Below are 14,495 nucleotides of genomic sequence, written 5' to 3'. Positions count from 1 at the left end.
TCAGAAATTGATCAATTTTAGTTTCTGACTGTGGCCGTTGTGTATAAAGTTGTTTGAAGTAACTCTGGAAGCAATTTCTAATCTCCTGTGGGTTTTGTATGATCTTACCATTCACTTCAAGGTCAGTCACAGTATTTAACTTATGTCTTTTCTTCAATTGCCATGCTAGCAATTTTCCACATTTATTAGCAGATTCAAAAGTCTTCTGTCTCATCTGTTTAATTTTCCATTCTATCTCCTGATTTGTCATTTTCATATATTGTGCTTGGTAAAATTTAATCTCCCTCAAAATTTCCTGCGACTTTGGTTTAACTCTAAGTTTCTTCTCTCCTTCTTTTATTTTTTCCAGGATCTTTCCCTTTTTCTCTTCTTGAGTTCTCTTTTTTATTGCATTCTGTTGAATCAAGAATCCTCTCATAACGGCTTTACTTGCGTCCCAGATTACCCTTTTATCCACTGATGTCTTCAAGTTTATCTCAAAATAGTCTTTCACCCTATTTTGGGCCTTCCTGATAATTTCTGGATCTCTAAACAAGGTGTCATTCATCCTCCATCTGAAGGAGCCAGTCGGTGTTAGTTTCATTTCCAGTTTCACAGGGTTGTGGTCAGAGCAAGTTTTAGGGCAGATTTCCACCTTTCGGATCTTTGGAGCCATTCCTCTGGTTATCCAGATTTGGTCAATTCTTGTCCAGGTCTTATTGGCTTCAGAAAAGAAAGTCCCTTCTTTACTTAGGGGGTTCTTAGTTCTCCAAGTGTCAATTAAATCCATATTGTCTGTCATTTCAAAGAAAGATTTCGGTAGTCTTCCATCTTTTGTAATTATTTGTCTATCTGATTTGTCCATATTTGTCGATACCACACCATTCATATCTCCAAGCATAATAATATTATAGTCCATAAAGTCCAACAACGTCTCATGTAATTTCATAAAAAATTCTGATTTCCCCTCGTTCGGTGCATAAACACCTACTATCAAGAATTTCTCTCCTTGGGCCTGTATTTCAATTGCCACAAATCTTCCTTGTTCATCTTTAAAAACAAATTTTGGGGATAAATTTTCTTTCGCATAGATCACCACTCCTCTCTTCTTTACTTTGTCTGATGAAATAAATTCTTGGCCCAATCTTTTGTTAATCAATACTTTCCTGTGTGTTCTAATCACGTGAGTTTCTTGCAGGCAAATCAAGTCCAAATTTTCTTTTGCGTGGACAGGCGGAGTCCCCAGATCCCCCGCGGTCCCCCCGTCATGCGGAATAACGACTCGAGACAACGTGCTATGGGATTAAATTGGCCACAACTTTATTTAATTTCAAATGTGGGTAGACCTTGGCTCAGGCATTGCGCGTTCTCCCTCCCCAGTCCCCAGCCGGGGATCTAGGGAGCATCAGGGTTATCCAGTGTGTGTGGGGGGGATGGGCCGGCTCTGGAGAACATATGTTCAAGCAGAGACAGCCGCCCCCATTACGCCGCCGCCGCAGGGGAGAGCAATGACAACCTTTCGGCGCACGGCCAAAGCCTCCCTTCAGAAACCCCTTTAACGGGGAACCCTGGTATCGCCGCCGCAAAGAGGAAGATGGACTAAAGGATTCCGCCCAAGGCCTGATACCGCCAAAGTTGTGACGTTTTGCTACGGGAAAGGCGAAACCTGCCAATGCAGGGAAATTCCTTTCCGGCCCTTTAACAGCGACCTTACGTAGCAGCGCCCGCATACCTGTGAAGAAAAGTTAACCTGCGAAACCTGTGAAGAAAAGTTAACCTTCCAAATAAGACATTAACTGAGGGTGGGTAGGGTGGGAGAAGCTCTGGAGCCAAGTGAGGATTCCCAGGTAAGATCCTCCCTCTATTGTGTGGGCAGGTAATCCCTCCCCTACCTGGACTGGTCTCCTTGGCAACGCTTCCCCCAGGTGGGATTGGGCAAATGACTGAGGTAGGCGGAGACCTCCAGGTACCCCACCTGAGGGAAGGCAAGGCCAAGCCTAAGCTATTGGAGCCGCTCGAGATCCAGGGGCTGCACGCGTCCCCGCAAAGGGCGCCCCCCGTTTTTAAGCGGGGAGCGGTCATTGCGTGGACAGGCGGAGTCCCCAGATCCCCCGCGGTCCCCCCGTCATGCGGAATAACGACTCGAGACAACGTGCTATGGGATTAAATTGGCCACAACTTTATTTAATTTCAAATGTGGGTAGACCTTGGCTCAGGCATTGGGCGTTCTCCCTCCCCAGTCCCCAGCCGGGGATCTAGGGAGCATCAGGGTTATCCAGTGTGTGTGGGGGGGATGGGCCGGCTCTGGAGAACATATGTTCAAGCAGAGACAGCCGCCCCCGTTACGCCGCCGCCGCAGGGGAGAGCAATGACAACCTTTCGGCGCACGGCCAAAGCCTCCCTTCAGAAACCCCTTTAACGGGGAACCCTGGTATCGCCGCCGCAAAGAGGAAGATGGACTAAAGGATTCCGCCCAAGGCCTGATACCGCCACCCGAGACCGCAAAGATTGCGGTCTCGCCGCCAAGACTACCTACATCTGAAAAGCGCCTTTGCCATCCTCCAACCAGTCAGTCAGGCCATGCCTGATGTCGCTCAGCCAACGCTTGTTACCAAGGTCCGATAGGTGCACGCCATCGGGCCGAAATAGCTCCTGCATGTAAACTTTAATGTTGGGGTGTTTCACGACGCGACCTCCCATGCGAGTGGTTGCAGAGCGCAGTGCCCTATTGATTTTTTCCACAGTGTAGTTAAGTCTGGTGGGTTTGATGTTGCCACGCCAATGCAAGCGTGGCAGAAGTTCGGACCAGAAAATCGTAATACTGGGGTGAGTGGCGTGTACGCTTTCCAGGTCTGCGATAGCTGTTTTGATCAGAACTATGCTTTTACGCACGACCAAGTCGTTTTCGCCAAGGTGGAGCACAACCGCGTTTGGCGGGTGGCGGAACGCAAGTTCGTGACGCAACCGAGGGAGCAGGGCATCCCACCGCATTCCACGTTGTCCGAACCAGGAAATGGAGATCTTTGGCTGAAGACCCAGATGCTCTCTGCCTGGACCAGTAGTGGCATGGATGGCCGCCCAATGCACAATGCTGTGGCCGAAGATCCACACATGTTTGGGGGTTGAGCCTGAAAGAAAGGATTATATGGAATCTGTCAATGCCTGTTGGTAGTCTCTAATGTAGCCTTTGAAGGCAGCTGAACGCCACCGCCCCATTGTCTTTATGTGTTCTGCCGGGAGGCCGCTTGCAGCTGCCGTGGTTGCTGCACCGATGCGAAAGGAATGCCCGGAAAATTGTGCCGGGTCGCCTCCACAAGCGTGGATGGCCTTGCGCATTATTGAGACAAATTGGCAACGGGTCATGGGGTGGCCTGATGCATGAATGAGGAGAGGGCCTGGTCCTGGAGGACGTACCTTCAGGAATTTGCGTGTGTCCGCAACGGGGCATGGTCCAGTGTGCGGGGAGGAGGCTAGACTTAGCGTGGAACCCCTACCTAGTTGGTCGGTTTTGGAGGCTCGGATTTTGACTTGTATCATGTGCCTGTCAAGGTTGATATCAGCCACAGACAAGCCCCTGCGATGAGGTGGCAATGTGCCCCCTATGCACTCTCCGATACGGAGCGCACCAAAGAAGGCCAGGGAGAAGGCTGCCCTGAAGAGCCTGACCTCATAGTTGGACCAGCAAATACTGGGGAGCACATCCCATATCAGCCGGAGGATCTCTATGGTTACTGGCCTCCTCTTATCTGGAATGGGCGGGTGGGAGCGACGCCACCCCGCAAGAAGCTTCCTTACGTGGAAAGTGTTACAGGGGTCTGGGAGCCAAAAACAGTTGCTGAAGTAGGAGATAGCGGCCTTGTGCAGGCTGATGGTTTTAAGGGCCATGCCCCTACGCTTTAGGTGAACCAAATATTTTAGAACATCAGACTCCTTAGCTGTACGTCTGCGTCGTGAGCCAAACTTATCTCTGAACCCCTCGAATTGGGACCATGCTCTGGTGTAGGACCGCAGCGTTGATGGTGCAAGGGCACTCAGAACTCCTGCTGTCACTTCTCCCGTCCAATTTCCCAGAGGTCCTCCGGAAAGGCTTCTGGGAGTTGATCGGCCTCGGGTGCTAGGTCGCGAAAGCGCTCCATCTGAAAGCGAGACAGGGCATCTGCAATGTCGTTATTGAGGCCCGGGATGAACCGCGCAGAAAAGGAGATGTTACCTTTCAGACATTCTAGCACGAAGAGACGGAGCACGCGAATTACCCTGTTGGATTTTGCGGATTGCTTCGCAATGATTCTTACCACCGCCTGGTTGTCCGACCAGAAGCACACCCTGGTGTCCTTGAGGAGGTGCCCCCAAACACGGAGGGCCACTAGGATTGGGAAGAACTCAAGAAAAGTTAAATCACGTGTAATGCCCTCCTCGTGCCAAGATGTCGGCCAAGGCTGCGCGCACCAGTGACCCCTGAAGTAGACGCCGAAGCCAAAGCGACCAGAGGCGTCAGAGTGCACCTGTAGCTGTTCCTTAGGCAGCAGCCAATCTTGCCAGAAGGACACCCCATTGTAACTTTCCAGGAAGGTTAGCCATATTTTGAGGTCTTCCCTTATGGTGTGGGTGACCCTGATGTGGTGATGGGGGGCAACACCGCCAGCCGTGAGACGGGCTAAGCGTGTGCAAAAGGCGCGACCGGGCGAGATAACCCTGCATGCAAAGTTGAGGTGTCCTAAGAGTGTCTGGACCTGACGCAACGTGGTCTTTTTCTGGGCCATCATGTTAGTTATCAATTCCCTCAACGTGGCGAGTTTGGCCAGGGGCAGGCGTGAAGTTTGGCTGACAGAATCCATTTCAATACCCAGATATGAGATGACAGTGGTTGGACCTTCGGTCTTGTCCGCCGCCAGCGGGATGCCCAATTCAGCTGCCAGCTGAATGAAGCATGCCAGCGCCCTAGCACACGCGTCAGAGCCCGCTGGCTGCACGAAAAAGTAGTCATCTAGGTAATGGGAAATGCGGTGGGACCCTGACCTGCGTTTCATGGCCCATTCCACGAATGTGCTGAAGGTTTCAAATGCAGCGCATGCGATGGAACAGCCCATGGGCATAGCTTTGTCAAAGTACCAGTGGTCCTGGAATTTGAAACCTAGCAACCAGAAGTCCCTGGGGTGGACTGGTAACAGACGGAAGGCTGATTCGATGTCACATTTTGCCATGAGCGCGCCCGGGCCACACTCCCTAACCAGCCTGATTGCCTGATCAAGAGATGCATATTTGACTGAGCATTGTTCTTGGGGAATGGCATCATTTACTGACCCACCCTTTGGAGCCAAGTGAGGATTCCCAGGTAAGATCCTCCCTCTATTGTGTGGGCAGGTAATCCCTCCCCTACCTGGACTGGTCTCCTTGGCAACGCTTCCCCCAGGTGGGATTGGGCAAATGACTGAGGTAGGCGGAGACCTCCAGGTACCCCACCTGAGGGAAGGCAAGGCCAAGCCTAAGCTATTGGAGCCGCTCGAGATCCAGGGGCTGCACGCGTCCCCGCAAAGGGCGCCCCCGTTTTTAAGCGGGGAGCGGTCATTTTCAACAAATGAAAAATTCTTTTCCTCTTGTCAGGGGAATTCAAACCCCGAATGTTCCAACTTAATGCTTGCAGAGACATTGTGTTGTTATTCTGTAGTCCCTCCAACTGCTCCCGTCAGTTGTTCTTGATCAGTGGGTGGTGTTGCTTTCTCTGTTTTTTCCAAGCCTGATAGTAGGTTCCCTATATCCAGGACTCCTGGTCTTGGTATCTTCTGCTCCTTTTCCACCTCTTTCTGTAGGTCTTCCTCGTGATAATTCAAAAATCTCACTTTATCTTCCTCTGTTCTTATTTTCACTTTTTTCCCTTTGTAATTGAAGGACAAACCCTGGGGGAACTCCCACCTGAAAATAATATTATTTCTTCTTAACAGTTGAACCAAATCACCGTAGTTAGCTCTCAAATCCAATATATACTTTGGTATGTCTTTAAAGATTTCTGCTCTCGAATCTCCTATCTCTAATGGATTCTTATAATGGAGGCTCAATACTTTATCTCTCTCTTCCTTAGATCTGAGAGAAATCAAGCAGTCTCTCATTTTGTTCTTTCTTCCCCCTTTGCCAATTCTGAAGGCGCTCACTATTTTAAAGTCTTTATCTGACTCAAGGCCCCCAAAATCCTCAAACTCCTGAGTAAGGAATTCACACAAATTACTTCCTTCCCCGTCCGGTACTGCCCTGATTCTTAGATTATTCTGTTTGTCTCTAAGTTCAATTAGAGATAGTTGGGCCTTATGGTCTTCCAATTGCTTGTTAATTGGGGGTATCTTTCCCTCTATCTCCGTCACCTTCTCTTTCGCTTCTTCAGCAATTTTCCTTGTCTCTTTGGATTCCTGGAGCAGCCGGTCAATAGCCTGTGTATTGGAGCTAATGGTTGTAGTGTTTACATCAATTTTAGCTGACAATTTTTCCAAAGCTCCAAATATTCTGTCAAGTGATGCATTTAGTGTCTCATCAGGGCCTACTCCCTTTGTTCCTGTCTGCCCAGTATCCTCCTTTTCTGGGAGAGCTGGAGCTACTATCGATTGTCTTCGTTGCTGCTGCCTAGTTTTTATTCTTGTAGATTTTTCCTGGGGTTTATCCTGATCCATAACTTTATCTTAAAGTCCCAAGGTCGTTCTCACAACTTAACTTGTTTTGTTATGAGAAGATCTCCAAGCCAGCTGCAGTGGAAATTCCCCAGTTATATCCCAGTCCTCCTCTAGGGGAGCACAATGGCAACAATGTTCCTTTCAAAGCCACTTTATCTAAAGGCAGCAGCATCTCTTTCTAACTTTCCACTTTCCTCATAAGATGGAAACAGTTGCAAAGGGGGTCCTTCAAACAGTTCAAATGCAGGTTAAACACATAAAATTACAATGTCTCTAAACGGTGCAATACTTTCCACTTTCCTGGCAGTCCAATATCAGGGATTGAGTGGTGGTCTCTTCTTTCCTCCCACTTTTCCCTTCAAAAGTAAGTTTCTTCTTCCCCCCCCCTCCAAAGGGGGGTTCTTAGATCTGATATTGAAATTAGGTCTTTTTAAATCAACTTTCACAGTTCATTAGTTCCAGTAGTCTTTGCTTTAATAGTGTCTACAAAACCGAAAAACGGACTTCCTTTTTACGTCTTCCCAGCTTCAGAGCCAAATTCAGAACCTTTATTCCGATCAGAGAAACAAGTCCTTTGATCTTTCCAACTTTTAAAAAGTCTTACTCACGGGTTGTAGTTTAAAAGCCGAATTTCAAGGAAGAAAGGACAGCGCTCTCCGGCAACAGCTGCAGCGGCTTCACTCCACAGAAGTAGCGATCGACTCTCAGTGCCACGCCACCCCCGTTCCGCTCCGGAGCCCCTTGCGGGGTCCCTTTGCCAATCGGGGGGGCGCTTTTGGCACCCGCCGAGTCCCACGGCCGTAGGCTTCCCCCGCCTACGTTTTTTTAATGGGTCTCCGCTGCGCCGTAGCGGATAGACCCGATTTCTGCGGAGCCTCTCCCCCGTAGTTAGAAGGAGACCGCCATTGCCGTTGGTGCCGCCTCCGGAAGTCGCGCCGCCTCCGGAAGTCACTATCTAGACTTCAAGCTGATTTGAAAATATATCTATATTGACATATCGCCCGGCCCTAGCCACAGCAAGCATCTCGAGTGGGGAAACAAAAAACAAATTGCTTGCACCCCAAATCCAAGCTCCCCCTCCCCCTATTAATATGCAGCTAGTAATCCTCCCACTCCGGATGTGCAGTTCACCCAAAAGCTTATTAAATATGCAGCTGTGGACATGGGGTTTGGCTAGAGAGCCAATGTGGTGTAGTGGTTAAGAGCGATAGACTCGTAATCTGGGGAACCGGGTTCGCGTCTCTGCTCCTCCACATGCAGCTGCTGGGTGACCTTGGGCCAGTCACACTTCTCTGAAGTCTCTCAGCCCCACTCGCCTCACAGAGTGTTTGTTGGGGAGGAAGGTAAAGGAGAATGTTAGCCGCTTTGAGACTCCTTCGGGTAGTGATAAAGCGGGATATCAAATCCAAACTTCTCTTCTTCTAACATTTTATTTAAATTGTTGGAACCTGCCCTGGGACCTTAGGGTGAAGGGCAGGAAATAAGTAACAAAAACAGCAACAGAACATGGATGGGCCTTCATAGGTTGATGGGCTGCAGCCCCAGCCAGCATGATGAGATGATGGGGTCACATGTTCACCACCCCTTGTCTAGAGCACGTTGCAGAGGCAGTGGTAGAAACTGAGCAACAGCTGGAGCCCCAGCCCACGACTTTGTATGGGCAATGCAGCACACAGCAGCTGGTGAACAATGCCTCCGGCCTCCTTCCCATCTTCCTCTCCAGAAATGTTCAGGGTGGTTAGTTCTATCTCAAGCTACCACATTCAAGAGAAAGAGAAAGAGAGGAGGGGGGAGCAATGCATTTTGTTCCCACAATGGCCAACCACATGCCCTTGGGGACACGGGGACAATAGCACTTTGTCCATAATGTTCCCCAGAAACTGGTAATCAAAAGCATGTGGTTTGTGATAATAGTGGCAAGAAATAGCCCTGACCGGTAGCCACTGATAAACATATCCTCCATGATTCTAAATGTCTACAGCTGTCCAAATTGACAGTCACCACTGTCTCCTTGTGGCTATGATAATACACCCAAGTAGATATGATTTTGAGAGGAGTGACATTTCCCTGAGCCACCCCAAAGCAGCCACTACCGCTTCCCAAATGCCAGTGCTCAGGTGGTAAGAGTAAGCCAGAGTGGCATAGTCTGTGCAGCAGTTGCTGAGCACAGAGACAAGGAGAAAACTGGCTCTTGGGGCCAGAGGGGGCTGGCGCCTGCATCATGAGACTGAGCTTTCTGCCTCCCGTGCTGCCAATCGCAAGCGGACCCAGAGTCGAGCAGTGCAAAATCAGTTACAAGCAGTGATGGCAAATTCTGGTTTCGTCTCCGTTCTCCTCTGCCGAGTTCTACAATGGCCATGTTGAGACTAGGGAAGAGACCAAAGCAGAGAGCTAGAGCCACCACCTGGACTGGATTTGAGTCAGAAGGCAGGCAGGTGCGGGTTGCCTGAGAGGAAAGTCAGGTTGGTGGGGTAGTGCCTGGTTTGCCCTAAGGGACCAGCTGCCACTGCATGGAGCAGCTGCTGATCGTTGACAAGGGCAACTCCATTTACGTGCCTTCGAGGCACATGCACACTGCCGCAAAGCTGGAAGGGGCACTTGAAGGAGCAAAAATGTGCCCCCCAAGAGCACAAAAGTGGCAAAGCGGCATGGAAACAGCATCTCGACTGCCTCCCAGGAGCTTTGGCACCGACCTTTCAGGCCTGTGGAGAATTGGAGCAAGGAGTTTTGCAGGGAGGCTGCTGGTTTTCAAAAGGCCTTTCAAAAGGGTTTCCGGAAGTTTAGAGGGTGTTTGCAGGCTTTTCCAATGCTGTCCCCAATATACGCAATTTCATTTAAATGCACGGTACCTCGGAACGCAATCCCTGTGTAAACGGGGCGTTGCCTGTACCTGATTTGAGCCCGCTACAAGAACATCTAGAGGATAGCAAACCAACTGTTACCTTTTCTAGGAAGCTGTCTTCTCCCTGAGATCAGAGGAGGAAGGCAAGAGCAAAAGACAACCAAGGGTGTTAATGGCACAGGCCCTGAGAAGAGAAAGAAACAGCCCGTTGGCTGAACAGTATCTGGGCAGATGGCAGGGAAATGCACACGGTTCAGTGGCCCTGCGAAAGGGCAGGTGGGAGGACCAGAACCTGGGATGACTCAGTCAAGGCAAACAAAGGGCATGGACAGCACACAGGAAGCGGATGCACAGCTACAGAAGTTGAAGCTGAATGCATTGGAGGACCCCCAGCCCCCACATTTCTGAGTGGAAGAGCAGCTGTTTTTCAAGCAGGCAAGCAGAGTGGGAAGGGTAGACATTCAGCACATGAACCTGCCAGGTAAATCAACCCCTTTCCCTACCGGGTCAATAAGTCTGGTGACGGGAACTTCATCAATCGGCTGCCTCATCCAGCACAAGGCTTCCAAGGAGGTCCCGAAGCAGCTTGGTAGGTAGCTCCCACTGATGGTGAGGAAATAGTCCTTGCCAGGGTCAAGGTGAAGGACAAAGATAGCCTCAATCTTCTCTTCCTTGCTGACGTACACATCCAGGGAAATGTCCACCGCCTCACCTAAAACGGGAGGAGGTCAGGTAGATACATTCTTTGGCACAGCCAAGTTGGCTTGTCTGTAAATTAAAAGTTAAGACGGTGAAGAATTGAACAGAAGGACACAATGCGAGCCTGCTGGATCAGGCCAATGGCCCATCTAGTACAGCATCCTGTTCTCACAGGTGTATGGGGAAAACCTTAACTTCAAGAATTAGGAAAAGAAGCGACTCAGTTCCCACCCCCACCCCACTTTCCTCTCTAGTCCTCCAAAGCAGCAGCTGCACAGAAGATGGTGACAGGATACTGGGGGGTAAGAGAAAGTGATCCTAACAAAAGAATATAAAAAGGGAAAGCATTTATTTGTCTCCTAAAGGATTTTTGCGCCCCCAATGTAACTTTCTTTTTTAGTTTACATTTCATTAAGTTTTAAAAAGTTTGGCTAGTTCTATATGATCCCCAAGATATTTTTGTGCCTCCACAACGTAAAAATACGCATTGTTTTAAAAAAGTAATTTTTTGACGGACTGCTCTCACTGGTTCCCTGCGATGCCAAAAGGTGTCAAGGAGATAAGTAACTATACAGCCTTTAGGGAAGTTTTTAATGTTTTATGATGGTTTTGCATATGTTGGAAGTCTGAGGCTGCCCCCCCTTGCCTTCCTTGCAGCATCCTTCTCAAAGAGCTAAGGCATGACTACGCTCACAGAGTTTAAATCCACCGTAAGGTGCAGCAATCAGGCCTCTGTTTCAACACAAAATACCAATGATCCTTATGCCAAGTGGGAGAAAGGTCCTCAACATGATGAACACACAAACCTTGGAGAGAAAAATGTAAAACAAAAAGCACCAGCAATTTAATTGGACTTAATGGAAGTCTCTGCTGATAAGAGCATGTGAGCAACGCAGATTTTCCAGACAGATGCAAAACCTAGAGCAGGAAACCTTAGACCTTTAGATATTGCTTGACAGCAGCTATGCTGGGGCTGATGGGAGTCCAACAACATCTGGAGCGTGTGCTGAGCTAGGAAAGCCCTCTAACTGGGAAACTGCAGAGCAGTCCTACTTATTCCAAGGCAACCCTCCAACTTAATTGGGACTTGCTTCTAATTCAGGTTGCACAAACCTGCAACCTTAAAAAGCATTTGTAGAAGTTGCAGTCATCCTATGTTATAGCTACACTTTGCTCCTAACTGCCTGAAAGTGGTTTCTCTAGCCTAGGCTGGGGTATCCCAGACAAAGGAAATAAACAGGGCAATATCCTAAACCACCACATATAACACAAAGATGTCTCTCACCTGGTCGTAGGTCAGAAGTCTCTGAAGCTCATTTTTAGTGATCAGATGACAATGCTGGAAAAAAGCAAAGCAACCACAGCTACAGGCTAGCTCACGGGGTCGGGGGTCGGGGGGCAGCCTGCTGCCACTTCCTGCAATATGTAGTAAGACTGATAACTAGGATTGGGCAGTATGATCATATTAGGCTAGTGCTCTGTGAACTAGACTGGCTCTTGAACTGCTTCCAGGCCCAATTCAGAGCATCCCATTTGGCCTTTCAAGTGTTTCAAGGTTTGGGAAAAGGGTACCAGAAGAAGGCCCACTTATTTTTGCACTGCCTCTCTACTGACTAGAATCTTTAGCAGGGGCAGCCCTTTCCCAGGGAACTCCTGCTCTTTCAAGTATGGCAGGGCCTTTTCAGTCATGGCACCTGACCTTTCAAAATAATCTCCTAAAGAGGTTCACCTGGCCCCTGCTTTGATGTCCTTTCAGCAAAGACTTTTAGAATTTCCCCTGGTTCTTGAATTCATGGGCAGGGCTCTTGTGGCCCTCCAAACCCTGCTGTAGTACACAGGAACATAGGAAGCTACCTTATATTGAGGCAGACCATTGACCCATCAAGCTCAGGACTGACTACATGGACTGGCAGCAGCTTTCAGGCAGAGATCATGCCCAGCCCGATCTGCACACAGTGGTGACTGAGCCGGGAACCTTCTCCATGCAAAATGGCCGCTCTGCTTTCGCGTTACTGCCCTTAACAAACTGCAACTCCCACCCCGATCACTGGAGAAGTTGCCCACATTTGCTATAATCTAATCTAATACATCTCTGCCACTCGGTTTATCTTGCTCTCTACTGGCTGCTCTAGTAGAAACCTTAGTGGTGCAGCTGCAGCAGCAGGGATCGCCGACACTGCACCCTCCTGGTGTTGCTGAAGTGGAACTCTCATGAGCCCCAGTCAGCAAGGCCAATTCTTAGCAATTATGGGAATTTTGGTCTATCAACATTTGGAGAGCACTATGCTGCCTGCCATAAAGAAGGCTGATCACCGAAGAATTGATGTTTTTGAATTCTGGTGCCGGAGGAGACTCTTGAGAGTCCCATGGACTGCAAGAAGATCAAACCTCTCCATTCTGAAGGAAATCAGCCCTGAGTGCTCACTGGAAGGACAGATCCTGAAGCTGAGGCTCCAATACTTGGCCAACTCATGAGAAGAGAAGACTCCCTGGAAAAGACTCTGATGTTGGGAAAGATGGAGGGCACAAGGAGAAGGGGACGACAGAGGACGAGATGGTGGGACCGTGTTCTCGAAGCTACCAGCATGAGTTTGACCAAACTACGGGAGGCAGTGGAAGACAGGAGGGCCTGGCGTGCTCTGGTCCAGGGGGTCACGAAGAGGCGGACACGACTAAACGACTGAACAACAACAAATGCTGCCTACCCTGAGCTACACACAGGCAGGAAAGTTACAGAAACATGACTCAATTTGCTTCTCCAGATAGCGGAGACCAACAAGTTACATCAGCCAAGGCTCTCTCCCGCCAAGCCCTTGAAATGCACAGCTGACAATCACTACTTTGTCTCAGTAGCAAAAAGAAGTTCGCGTGGACAGAAAGTGCCCAGCAATCCTTTGAAAGACTGAAGAAGGCGTTTGCTTCGGAAGAGCAGCTCCTGCACGTTGATCTAGAGAAGCCCATGAGACTGGAGACGGACGCGTCCGACCGAGCCATTGGAGCGGTCCTTTTGCAGCCCGGGGCCAAGCAGGGCTGGAGGCCGTGTGCCTTTTTCTCAAGGAAGCTGAGCAAGTCAGAGCAAAACTATACAGTGTATGACCGAGAACTGCTTGCGATCTATGCAGCTTTTCGGCAATGGAGACATCTGTTGATAGGGGCGCGGCACAAGATCCAGGTTTGTACTGACGACAAGAACTTGCAATACTGGCGGACCGCGTGAGTGCTCAACAAGAGACAGATTCGATGGGCCCAGGAGTTCTCCAAGTTTTCCTTCGAGATACGATACGTGCCGGGAGAGGAAAACGTAAGAGCAGATGCTCTCTCCCGGAAACCGGAGTACATGGAAGGAGAGGGACCGCTGGAGATCCGACACGTGTTTCCCGAGGACCGATGGCTGTGTGGGGGAGCGTTGGTTGGGAAACGAGAACTGGCAGGGCTTACTAGAGACAATGCATTCGCTCAAGCGAAAATCAGGGAACTCCGGGACGGAAGGGAAGACCATGGAGGGTTTGAGGAAAAGGAAGGGCTACTGTACTATAAGGGGGCACTGTATGTACCGGGGGAGACCTTGAGGGGGAAGGTACTTAAACAACTCCACGACAACCCAACAGCTGGGCACTTTGGACAGCACAAGACCATGCTGCTTGTCACCAGGCAGTTCTGGTGGCCAAAGGTGAGGGAAGACGTACGGGAATATGTACGGGGGTGCGACCGATGCCAGAGGGCAAAGGGGGAGAGGGCTGCCCCCGCAGGGTTACTGGAACCCTTACCTACACCGGGAAGGCCCTGGGAGGTGGTGTCCATTGATTTTATGACAGATTTGCCCAAGTCAAGGGGGAAGACAGCAGTCATGGTAGTAGTCGATCTACTGACAAAAATGTGCCATTTCATAGCTTGCTCACATGCGGTGACGGCAGAGGAGACAGCCAGGTTGTTTGTGGATCACATCTTCAGGCTGCATGGGTCTCCCTCGAGGGTAATCTCAGATCGCGGGAAACAATTTACTTCCAGGTTCTGGAGGAAGCTCATGAGCTTGCTACAGGTCGAGGTGGGCTTCTCGACGGCGAGGCACCTGGAAACCAACGGACAAGCAGAAAGAGCGAACAGTATACTCCAGCAATACCTACGCTGCTACGTTAGTGAGAGACAGAACGATTGGGTAGAGAAACTAGCGTTGGCTGAATTTGCGTACAATAACGCTGAACATGTGTCCACGGGAATGAGCCCGTTCATAACCAATTATGGGTGTCACCCCAGGGCCTTCCCGGGGAGGGGGGAGGAAGGATGGAGTGTACCCGCGGCAGAGCAGTTTGTAGAAGAAA

The sequence above is a fragment of the Podarcis filfolensis genome (genome assembly GCF_964270895.1).
Source record: "Podarcis filfolensis genome assembly, chromosome: W".
In the NCBI taxonomy this organism is placed as follows: domain Eukaryota; kingdom Metazoa; phylum Chordata; class Lepidosauria; order Squamata; family Lacertidae; genus Podarcis; species Podarcis filfolensis.
The sequence above is the reverse complement of the archived record's forward strand: the minus strand, read 5'-3'. Positions refer to the sequence as shown.